This window comes from Chelonoidis abingdonii, chromosome 11 (assembly GCF_003597395.2).
Source record: "Chelonoidis abingdonii isolate Lonesome George chromosome 11, CheloAbing_2.0, whole genome shotgun sequence".
NCBI lineage: Eukaryota > Metazoa > Chordata > Testudines > Testudinidae > Chelonoidis > Chelonoidis abingdonii.
Window position 1 is genome coordinate 24,345,767 of NC_133779.1, and position 12,242 is coordinate 24,358,008.

General features: G+C 50.4%; 3 protein-coding genes across 4 annotated transcripts in view; 2 read left to right on the forward strand and 1 right to left on the reverse strand.

Annotated features, from left to right (window-relative positions):
* The window catches only part of LOC116816605 (zinc finger protein 2-like), a 181,381-nt gene that overhangs the window by 153,891 nt on the left and 15,248 nt on the right, over positions 1 to 12,242 (forward strand). The gene's annotated exons all lie outside the window — the stretch shown is intronic.
* LOC116816556 (uncharacterized) overlaps positions 1 to 12,242 on the reverse strand; it is a 568,924-nt gene that overhangs the window by 113,200 nt on the left and 443,482 nt on the right.
* The window catches only part of LOC116836048 (uncharacterized), a 616,551-nt gene that overhangs the window by 20,615 nt on the left and 583,694 nt on the right, over positions 1 to 12,242 (forward strand). The gene's annotated exons all lie outside the window — the stretch shown is intronic.

A 12,242-nucleotide genomic window follows, 5' to 3' on the forward strand; every position in this document is an offset into this window, starting at 1 on the left:
TGGGGGAGTGGCCTGGAGCCCTCCCCCTAGTCCCCCCACCCCCCTACTGCCACCACCATTGCCCGCTCCACCTTTCCACCTGCCTTCTGTCTCTGCTCTCTGCTCTCCAGCCCAGCAGTTTGTTCTGCCCCCTAACCATCCAGAGAATATAGCGGCAGCAAACAGGCATTTGTTTTTCAGATGCCTGTGGGTGCTTGTTCCCTTTCCCTTCCTTTGGTCTTGTCCTCCCTCCCGTGCTCCATTTGGCTGGTGGGCCCCCTTTCCTCTGCCTCACCCACTGCCCTGTTTTTGCAGCTGCTTGCCCCCCTCCCCTTGCTGCCTGCCCTGCCTGTCCCCCTTTAGCCATCCTGTTTGCTCTGGTCTGCCCTGGTTTGCTTTTTGGTCCTTGATTGGTTTGTTTGCCCTGCCCGTGTCCCGTGGTGCAGGCCTGGTTGCCAGCCCCATCCCCCCCCTCCGCTTTTTTTTTGGTTTGGTTGTTTTTGACCCTACCCTGTTTTCTGCTCCGTGCCTGAGGCGCATCTGCTTTAGCCCTCCCTTGTATTCCCGCCCGCCCCCCATTTCTCACCCTCCCTCTGGGTCAGCCCTTCTTGCCTGTGTGCCCACGTTCCACGGTTGGCGTTTGAGATTCCCCCTCCTCCCTCTTTTTAATTGGTTCCTTCACTGACGCGCACTCCTCCATGATATCTTAGTTTTCCCTTAGTGCAGCCGGGAGAGCCGGTTTCTTTCTCATCTTGTGCTGGAGTTGAGTTGTGTTCCTTGTCTCCTTTGTTCCTTTCTGTTGGTGCCCCTCCACCCTGCTTTCAGCCTAGCGGGTGGGGTGTGGTAGCCGCTCTTCCCTTCCCTCCCCTGTCCTTCCCTTTCCTCCCATCCCTCCCTCCCTTTCCTTCCATTCCCCTGCCCTAGTGGCTGGCTTCCTCCCTCCCTTTCTGTGGTGGGTGATTCAGAGGGTGGGACTTCCCTGGGCGCCCCTGCAATTCCCTTTTGGTTCCCCTCCCCGTACCCTCCCTTGCGATGGTCGCCTCGACTGCTGCTGCCGGGCTGCCTGCCACTGCTACCCTTGAGGCACTGGCAGGCACGGATAGGGGCTCCCGAGACTCCGCTGTTGCTGCCGCGACCTCGGCTGCCTCTGCTTCTGAGACCGTTCCTTGGCTGGTGGGAAAGGCCGGGGGACGAAGAAGGGCAAGGGCCCTGCCCGGCAGGTGACACCTCCCATGGCAGTGGTTCCTTCTCCCACTGCAGCCCCATCACTGGCTCCCCCTTCTCCTTTGCCCTTTGTTCCCTCCACCAGCTCTGGGGGTGCTGCTCCTTCGGCCCCCAGGGTGTAGGCCCAGGTGGCTGTGACCCCTCCGCTCGCCGTCTGCTCCAGCCGCCTCCCAGAATACCATTCCTGGCGGCCGGGGCCCCTTTCCCACTCTCACCAGGGAGCACAGGGTGCGTTGCCTCCTGGTGCTGGCCTCACCCCACGTGGGAGCCTACGTGTGGGTGTTGGCGTGGGTGGCGGGGCCCATGGCCGTAGTGGCGGCCTCTAAGATGTTTGGAAAGGTGGTGTTCTTCCTGGCATCAGAGGCCGCTGGAGAGGGACTTTGCGGTGGGGGGCATTCACGTCCCCCTTGGTCCTTTGGAGGACCTGGGCGTACGGGTGGTTCTCTCTTCTGTTCCTCCCTTCCTCCCCAATGGCGCCTTTTTACCGTTCCTCTCCACCCTGGGGAGGCCCCTGTCCATGCTCAGCCCCCTTTCGTTGGGCTGTAAGGACTCTGCCATGTTTTGTCATTCCGCAGGCAGGTGCAGGTTCAAGTTCCGCCGGCGGCACGTGAGGGGGAGGCTCTGAGGGGTCCTTTCTGGTGCCCCATCGAGGGGCTCAGTATCGGGTTTATTATTAGTCGGGGGTGGCCCGGTGCTTTCTCTGCCGGGTGGTGGGGCGCGTCTGGAGGGACTGCTCCATGGCCCGGCTTGGAGGGGCATCCAGGATCCCCGATACCCAGAAGGGCATCGGCTCTATCATCGCTGGCGGCCCTGATCGCCCGGTCCCTGGGGTCACCCCTCCTCAATTCGTGACCGTCATCAACTCTGCTCGGGTTTTGGGGGAAGCCCCCCCCGACATGCCCAGATGAGTATGCGGGCCCCGCCGCTGAGGCGGATAGTAGACCAGAGCCCGCAGAGGAGAGGGTGGCAGGGCCGGTAGTGGAACTCAAGCAGGGCTTGCCTCAGAGGGAGTTCGTTCCTTTCCCTGTTGTCCAGTCCTTGTCTTCCCTTGCCCTCTCATTATCGCCCTCACTCCCAGGCCTTGACCCGGCTGGCCAGCCCCCCTCTTCGGGGAGCTGGGAGCTTGTGCGGGGGAGACGCCGCAAGCGGGGAGCGCGGTCCCAGTATCCCCCCCTCGTTGGTGAGCGGGAAGGGATCCCCTGTAAAACTATGAAGGGGGTCGCCGGTGCTGGGTGTTACGTTGACTCCCCTACTGACGTTCATTGTTTGGAGTCGGCCGAGGTCGCTGCAGCTGCGGAGGTGGTTGGTACCATCTCCCCTATGGAATCCCTCCCTGGAGTAGGTTTCGGACAGTGTCCCCACTGCCCCGTTGCCATCTGTGTCCCCTGTAGGCGCTACAATGGCTACTTTCCCGGCTGCTGTAGAGGGGGAATCTGTAGCAGTGGGAGGGTGCTTTGCCTCTATTTTTGCTGAGATCGAGGCCCTGGGCTTGACCCCCAACCACTGAGGGAGTGGAGGCCCCCCTGTTGGAGGGCCTCAGTATGGGCGATTGTTATCTGGCACCCCCGCTTCTCCCCTTCTCTCTGCCTCAGGTGGTTGCCCCTGTTTTGGCCTCTGCAATGCCCCCGGACCTGACCACCTGCCTGGCCACAACTTTTAGTCTGGCAGACGCCACCATGCCCATTGTGGCAGCGGCCGACACTAAGCGGCCGGGCTCTGAGCCCATGGGTACCCTGCCCCATGAGATGGGACCACAGTTTTCACCTTCCCTCAGCGCTTTAACTGAGGGTGCCTCGTTTAGTGAGGCACCTGAGGCTAGCGCTGTGGAAGCACTCCATTCCCTTGCTGTCCCTTCAGTTGCCGTGTTGGGTCAAGAGGCATCATGCTCCGGTAGCTCTGCAGCCCAGGCCCTAAATGTTGCCCCTGTTCCCATCCTGGATCTGTGTCCTGCCTCTGCCCCTGTTCCCGCCCTTGTTCCTGTCCTTGACCTTTCTTCCCTCCCTCCTTCTGTTGTTGCCGCCCCAAGGTTGCCTCATTTTCTTTTTATACAGGCCTCCAGGAGGTGGTTTTTGTTTTTCCTTCTCCCGGCCCATCTGGGGCTGCAGTTCTTCCTCTGCCATTGTCCTTGGGGCCAAGTGTTGCGTCAGGTTGTGCAGTGCTGGATGGACGGGCGCCTCAACGGGGCTTTGATCCCTGCGTGCCCGTCTCTATAGACCACGAGGCTGGCAAGGGCATCCAATAGGGAGATGCCCCAGGGACCGTGACCCCGGTCCCCATCGCACAGAGGAGCAAGATGCGCTCTTTGTTCGTGGAGCCAGGAGTGTCCTCCAAGAAAGAGCGCATCTTGCTCTTCAGCGCTGGGGCGATTTCCATCTTGTTCTCCAGACCATGAGGGCCATTATGGGGGAGGACAAAGGGACCAGGAAGTGGGATGCTGCAGCTTACCAGTGGACCTGCTGCTTTCGTGACACCCTGCTAGCTTTTGGGGTTGGTCATGGTTTGCTGCGGGGTCCAATGGGCACCGCTAGTGCCCCAGACCGTGAGGGTCATCCCCAGCCCCCTTTATGTCATTGTCCATCTTTACCACTTTGAACACCTGTGGCTGTAGATCGGGTCTCCGCAGGTGCCAGGTGCTCTCCTTCCTTCGGGAGGGGGGGTACTCGGTTATTTTCCTGCAGGAGACCCACATGGACCCAGCTGCCGAGGCAAGCTGGCGGCTGGAGTAGGGGGAGAGGGTCTACTTTAGTCACCTTTCAACCCATCAGGATGGAGTAGCGACCCTGTTCTCCCCGCACTTACAGCCCGAGATGCTAGGGTTTTCCAAGGTCATGCCGGTTCACCTGCTGCACCTCCGAGTTTGGATGGAGGGGCTAACGTTGAATCTTGTCAGTGTCTATGCCCCAGCATCCGGCCCAGTGAGAGCGTGCTTTTTTTGGCAGGCATCCGCCTTCCTCGGTACCTTAGATCCTCGCGAGTGCCCGATCCTGGGTGGAGACTTCAACTGCACCCTCGAGGAGAGGGACTGCACGGGGATCGAGCCGAGCCCGGCCGCTGCAGACATCCTCAGGGAGATTGTAGTCTATCACTCCCTGGTGGACGTCTGGTGCGACCACCACCTGGATGATAACTCTATGTTTCTAACCATTAGAGGAGTGAAGTTCTGCAACAGCCTTCCGAGGGGAGTAGTGGGGGCAAAAGACATATCTGGCTTTAAGACTAAGCTTGACAAGTTTATGGAGGGGATGGTATGAAGGGATAGCCTAATTTTGACAATTAATTTGGCAACTGATATTTGATTATCAGCAGGTAAGTATGCCCAGTGGTCTGTGAGAGGATATTAGATGGGATGGGATCTGAGTTACTACAGAGAATTCTTTCCTGGGTGCTGGCTGGTGAGTCTTGCCCACATGCTCAGGGTTTAGCTGATCGCCATATTTGGGGTCAGGAAGGAATTTTCCTCCAGGGCTGATTGGCAGAGGCCCTGGGGGTTTTTCGCCTTCCTATGGGGCATGGGTCACTTGCGGGAGGATTCTCTGCAGCTGGAGGTGTTCAAACCACAATTTGAGGACTTCAATAACTCAGATATAGGTTAGGGATTTGTTACAGGAGTGAGTGGGTGAGATTCTGTGGCCTGCATTGTCAGACAAGATGATCATAATGGTCCCTTCTGACCTTAGTCTATGAGTCTATAAGTTATGCTGTCAGCTTGCCTTTGCAGTGGAAGATGCAGAGTGTGCTGCCGCACCCTCAAATGTCCCTCAACGTGCCATTGTCTTCACTTGTAACATGATCCTGCTCTTTATTTTTTCCCCTGTAAATTTCCTCTGTTGAAGATTTCATGTTCTCATTAGCATTTGGCTGAGAGTACAAACAGGCCTCCATTGTGGGATGTACGATGCCAAGTACACACATGGCCAGACAGAGAGAAAAAGGTCTGTTACCACCTAGTTGAAAGGAATCTTTCAGTTTTTATGAACATAATTTCCAGTATAGATACACAACTTCTTAAATGTTCTTCTTGCACAGATTTCTCAGTGATTGTGATAACCAGTGGGATACTGGTCTTGACAGAGACCTGACGTGCCACCTTTAGGTGAACAATCTGTATGATTCTGGTCTGTGGAATCACAGTAAAACAATAGATACCCCTGTGCCCTCTGCCAGGTGGCAGCAAGAGGTCCATGAGTCACACCCTCCTCCCTCTCCAATCACGGCATTAGTGTGTCCTTAGAATCAGCCACCTCATTCCCACCCCAACTTTCTGTTTGAGTTCCACAGTGGTAGGCTGATGCATAGCATGTTTGGGAGCTCTGGGGGCAATGGGAAGAGGGGATGCCATAGATCAGAGTTGGGGTGCAATGCAGGACCAGAAGAAGTGGGAGGGAGTTGGTTAAGGAGCTGGGAGGAGTGATGGTGGGAGTAAAGGGGAGATGGGGGCTTGGTAGCATTTGCTTCAGGAAATGGGGGAGTTAGCAATGGAAGAAAGGGAAGCAGCAACTCTTGGGAGTCAGAAGCAAAGACAACTTCAGACAGTGGGATGGTGAGATGGAAAATGGTTAGGAAGTGGTAAATTCGGGGGAACCTCTAGTGAGGAAGGCTGTGGGCAATGGGAAGGGAGGAGAGAACACAAGGAGTGGGTGCTCCTGGGATTTTTCATGGAGCAAGTGTGCCCCGTTCCCTTTTGGGGTAGGGTAAGGTTTGTTAAAGTCCCACAGCTAAGGGCTGGTCTACACTGGGGGAGGAGGGGTGTCGATCTAAGATACTTCAACTTCAGCTACGTGAATAGCATAGCTGAAGTTGAAGTATCTTAGATCAATTTACCTTGGGTCCTCACGGCACGGGATCGATGTCCACGGCTCCCCCATCGACTCCGCTACCGCCGCTTGCTGCAGTGGAGTTCCGGAGTCGACGGGGAGCGCTTTTGGGGATCAATATATCGCGTCTAGATGAGACGCGATATATCAATCCCCGATAACTTGATCACTACCCGTCGACAGGGAGGGTAGTCTGGACATACCCTAAGTCTGCCCAATCACCCTTAGTTTTGGGTTGGTGTGGCCTAGTGATCAAAGTCAGTGTGGCTGTCCTCTCCCTCAGAACTGTGCGGCCCATTGACCAGAATCTATATTGTGGCCCTCTCTCTCAGGGCGGGGCAAAGTATGAGACAGTCTACACTTATGCCTCCAGGCAGGCCAGAGCACCGAACAGTCTAGCATAGTGACTCTCAACCTTTCCAGACTGCTGTACCCTTTTCAGGAGTCTGATTTGTCTTGCATACCCCAAGTTTCACCTCACTTAAAAAACTACTTGCTTACAAAATCAGACATAAAACACCACAAAAGTGTTACAGCATACTATTACTGAATTGCCGACTCTCTCATTTTTATCATAGAACTATAAAATAAATCAATTGGAATATGAATACTGTACTTATAGTTGTGTATAATCTATAGAGAAGTACCAGCAAGTCAGTGTCTGTATGAAATGTTAGTTTGTACTGACTTCGCTAATGCTTTTTATGTAGTGTGTTGTAAAATTAGGCAAATATCTAGATGAGTTGATGTACCCCTGGAAGACCTCTGCAGACCCTCACAGGTACACCACCCCTGGTTGAGAACCACTGATCCAGCGTTCTAACTCTGGTGAATTGCAGACACACACGAGCCTCTAGGCCTAAGGTGGGGAGGTTCCCACCCCAGGGGTGAGAGTGGGGGTGGCAGCAGGGGATAGGGGGAACCGGGCCCAACCTACTTCACCCAACCTGGCTCCACCAGGGCCCTGACAGTGGTGGATGGTTCTGCCATTGAGTCAGCGAGGATCCAGCCAAAACACCCTGACAAGCATCCAGCCTAATGGGTCATACCCCCAGGGCCACTTCCTACCCAGTCTCCTCATGTGGTGGTCCTAGTATCCCCGGTGTCTCAGGGTTCCTTGGTTCAGGCAGTTCTCAGTGGTTCCCAGCAGTCGTGGGCATCTTCTTGCATCTGAGTGTGGCTGGCTTCTGCAGTCTGGGGAGTCTGTGGCCTCCAGGCTGGAGCTGTCGGCCTGCATCCTCCCTCGTCAGCAGTCAGCATCGACTGAGCTGAGCTGCTTCCTTTTATATCTGATTTCCAGCTGGAGCATGCGTGGCAGGGCCAAGGGAGCACAGCCTCCTCAGTCCATAGGGTGGAGTTAATTCCTGCTGGATCAGCATCACAGGGCCCCAGAAGGTAGGGGAGGGCTGAAAGCTGTGGGAGGAAGGGGAGTGGGTGTCATAGTAAGTGACAAGGCCAGGTGAGAGTCCAAGGCCTATTCCATTCCTGGTCTCTCTCAGGTGTCAGGTCTTTCCTTTCCTGGAGTGGAATTCTGCAATTATCCTGCTCCTAGACCAGGTCCTGGGCCATGATGCCCTGTGTATCAACTGTGCTTACCCATCAGGCCAGGTGAGAGTGCAGACACCTTTCAACAGGCTGGGATCAGTGGGGCACAATGATAAAACAGTCTCCTCTAAACCAGGAATTCTCAAACTTGGGCCGCAGCTTCTTCAGAGCTGTGAGTGGCCGTACCTGCAGACGCTCAGGTAAACAAAGCGTCTCACAGCCCGCCAGGGGCTTACCCCGAAGAAGCCATGGCCCAAGTTTGAGAACCCTGCTCTAAACCACAGTAATGTTTGTTTTGTGGTAGGAAAAAGGATAACAGAAAAAAAAAAAAGGATTTTAAAACAGGGCGGATTTGATTTAAATTGATTTGAATCATGATTTATATCACTAGTCAGGAAGACTCGATTTAATTATGGGTTTCTACATAAAAGTGCATTCTTGTTAGTTTTTATAACTCCATACATATTCTTCACAACTCAGAAATAGATGTAGGTTTCATTTTTAGAAGGTACACACTATACATTTTTAAAGTGATTTCTTTTTAAAACTTTTCAGATTAGTCTTACAGCTATATCAGAAAATGAATGATTGTTTGGTTATTTCATTTACCAAAGGTAATTGAAGCAGATATTTATGAAGTCATTGGGAGGTGAACTATCTCCGGTTCAACAGGTTAATCATTAATATTTGGAGGATTTTCTTGCCATGCTGTATTAGGAGGAGAACAGCACCAGACAGACATTTTAAATTATTTCATTTAACTAAAACAACGTTATGTATTTTAACAAAACAAGCATATACATTTTTGAATGTAGTTAAACATTCAAGTTTTTTTAAAATCAGATATGTTTTTGGTAAAATTGTTTTTAACTAAGATAGTTTAAAAAAATGAAATATTTTTTTAAAAAAAAACCGAACCAAAAATTAAATTGACTGTGTCAGCCAGGGCAACATGAGAAACTTAAAATATTGGCTTCTGCAGCTAACTCAGTTGTCTTCACCTTTATTTTCTGTTTGTTCATAATCTGGAAAAGAAAAACAAGCTTTCCTGCTTTTTCAAGTCCCAAATATTTCTCAATTTGGAATGAATTAGTTCAAAGGAAGAAAATATTCTTTCTACACTGGCAGAAGAAGCTACTGCTGTTAGAAGTGCTGTAAGGATAAGGTAGGTATTGAGGAAGTTGGGACTGTTGCGGAGAAGTGGCCCAGGGAAGTGCTGTTCAGCAATCTCTGAATCCAAGGGCTTAAGTGACTTCCCCCAGTTCATTGGTGTGACTTTCTTTAAAATATCATATATTTCTTGAATGGTTCACCCTTAGCTCTGAAGTTTATTATAGCTGGCATCATGGAGGGATGATTGCTGGATGTCTATGTCCTAACCAACTCCTTTCTTCAGCAGTTAAAGTTTGACCCTGGTGCTGAGTATTGAAAATATTTGCAAACAAAAAAAAGAGCTGGAGATAGTGCTTGTCCCATTCATTTTTTTAAATGCTTGAAATTTTAATACTGTCATTGCATATTTCTCTTTTTAAGATCTCTCTCAGTGCCTTCCAAATTTCAACAGCATTAGTAATAAAATAGCTATTTCCCTACATTTTGTTCAAGGCTACAGAAAAAGGCTTCAGAGAGATCAGCATGTGTTCAACATTTCTCTTAAGCCCAATGTTGAGAACTTTGGTTGTGACAGTGCCATCTCTTTTTTTCATTATTTTGTTCACAAACTGTCATCCGATTAGGCCGGTTCTTGCTATAGTGCTCAAAACAGTCCACTACTGAGTTCCGTCGCACGTCGTGTGGGAGAGTTAGCTTGGTTCCTCCCACTTTTTTCAGAGCAAAGTGGTTGTTACAGAAGTGTTTTACAATTTCGACAACATTAGCCTTGGTTTCTGGAACACTGAAGTCTTTGGTTAGGTGGTGTTTTAAATGAGCACTGCAACCGTATGTTGTTAGCTTAGGACTCTCTTCTAAATAATTTCTTCTCATCTTGGATACATTTGCAGCATTGTCTGTGACCAAGCTGCAAAACTAGACATTTGAATTTTGTTCCCCAGTTTGTTATAGCTTTTACTGCTGCTACTTGTAAGTATTCTGCTGTGTGCGCATTTCCTGATGTATCGATTGTTTCTGTAAGGAAAACATTCCCTTCTTCTGTTGTCACACAAGCATGTACAACAGGATCATTTTGGACATTGCTCCACCTATGAAAACTCAGGTTAAAAATTTCACCCTCTAGACCTTTTGCATACTGCTCAATTTCTCTTTCATACACTTTATCCAGCAATTTGACTGAAACATTTGCTCTGTTGGGTGGACTGTATGCTGATCTTAATGACTGAACCGTGTTAATGAAGTGTGGGTTCTCAATCATACGGAAAGGAAAGTTTGTTGCATAAACAAACCAGGCATTTTTTTTTTTATCAGTTACCTCTTTTTGTAATCTGCTGGTTCTTATCACAAACTTATCTATGGTTGTTTCTGGATGATGGAGATTTTTTTTTTCTTTTTGCTACAGGTGATATCTGTGGCTATGTGACATACATGATGTGACTGAAAGACTATCATTAGCAGAAAACTCTGAAACTATAGAAAATGATAGTGATCTTGAAGGTGGTGTGACGGGCAAGGCCAGATTGCTACAATAAAGTAGTGGGAGACAGATATATTAGCCACAGGCTAAACAAATCCCTGTTACGAGGATAAGCAAATGGCAGCTAAAGACACCTGGGGCCAATTAAGATCTTTCCAGAAGGCAGGGAAGACAGCTAGGTTTCTTGGGACACCTGAAGCCAGTCAGGGGCTGGATGAAGCTAGTTAAAAGCCTCCCGGTTAGTCAGGTGGGCATGCATGTCAGGAGCTATAGGAGGAAGCCGCACTGTTGGAGAAACCATATCAGGCACAAAGAAGGAGGCCCAAAGGTAAGGATGAGGTAGGTATTGAGGAAGTTGGGGCTGTTGTGGAGAAGTGGCCCAGGGAATTGTATGTATCCTGTTTCCAAAAGGTCAGCTACTATAGCTGATATTATTAGGGTCCCTGGGCTGGAGCCTGGAATCAAGGGTGGGCCCAGGCTCCCCCCCAAATTAATCACTGAGACTGGGAGACAACAGAGATTGTGCAAGGGAGAGTAGCTTCTCCTCACCCCCTTTGCTAGCTTAAGATGAAAATGGCTCGGTAGGCCGTAACAGAGCTTTGTCACAGTGGATTGTCTTCAGAATCCTGTATGTTAAGCATGAATTCTCCTAAACAAAATAAGTCAATTCAGTTATTTAATTATTACCATACTGTTCATTTAGTATTACTCACTGCATTCACTGACACTCAGTACTGCTTTAAAGGTGAAATTGTAAAAGGAAGATCAGCCTATTTCATCTATTTATTTTTTATCACAACTGCATCTGAAATGATAGTACCATAGAGTAACAACTATATTTTTTGCTCAAACATGAGAATTTAAGAATAGTCCAGAAGTAAGACCGGCAGTCCTTAAGAAAGAAGTATGAAATAAAAAAGTTTACCAAACTGAAGATCCTGCATATTCAGAGAGGTTCCTTTCATCATCTTCAATACAGCTTCCTCCTGAGAAATAACACTTCTCATGATGTTGTTTCATTTAGGCAACCAGGCCTTGCATTTCTTTGCACTGTTTGCATTTTGCACACATGCCAGTCTTACCCACAGGTAGAGGAACTTCATTAAAATATTCCCAAACTGGGTCTCTTTTACGGTCTGCTTCCATTATAGGTTTTCCCTTTGTGATGGACCCAGGCTAGATGGGAACAGCAGAGTAGTAGAAGGCAGATATACTGGCCACTGGATAATCAGTTTTCTGTTCCCTGAGTGACCAGAGCAGGGGCTGCTCCAGGCTAATGAGAACACCTGACACCAATGCACCTGCTAAGAGTCAGGTGAGGCTGTTAAGCACCTGACTCTAATTAAGGCCCCTCTGATACTATAAAAGGGCTCACTCACGTCTGGCCAAAAGGAGCCAGGGAGCCAGAGGAGAGGAAGTGCGCGCAAGGAACTGGGAGCAAGAGGCGTGCAAGAAGTTGAGAGTGAGTAGGCATACTGCTGGAGGACTGAGAGTACAAGCGTTATCAGCCATCAAGAGGAAGGTCCGGTGGTGAGGACAAAGAAGGTGTTGGGAGGATGCCATGGGGAAGTAGCCCAGGGAGCTGTAGCTGTCATGCAGCTGTACCAGGAGGAACTCTAGACAGCTGCAGTCCACAGAGCCCTAAGCTGGAACCTGGAGTAGAGTGCGGGCCTGGGTTCCCCCCCATACCTCCCAATTCCTGATCAAAGGCAAGAGGAATTGATCTGGACTGTGGCTTCTACCAGAGGGGAAGGTCTCTGGGCTCTTTCCCAACCCACAGGGTGAATCTGTGAGGCAAGCAAATCCACCAATAAGGGCAGGACACACCAAGGTAGAGGAGGAACTTTGTCACAGATGGTGTCAGCAGTGGGATTTGGTATGTACAGCACAGCGGAAGAAGGAGGGTGATTTAAAAAAAAAGAGGGAGAGGGTTTATTTTTTTTTTCGTCACAATGGATGATTTACTGTGGAAATTGATACATGCTACAGCGGCCCAGCAGGAGGCTACCCATGTCCAGGCAGCCTCCCAACAGGAGGCAGTGCAGCTGCAGCAAGAGACTAATCACCTACTGATGGACCAGGCTGCTCAAGGC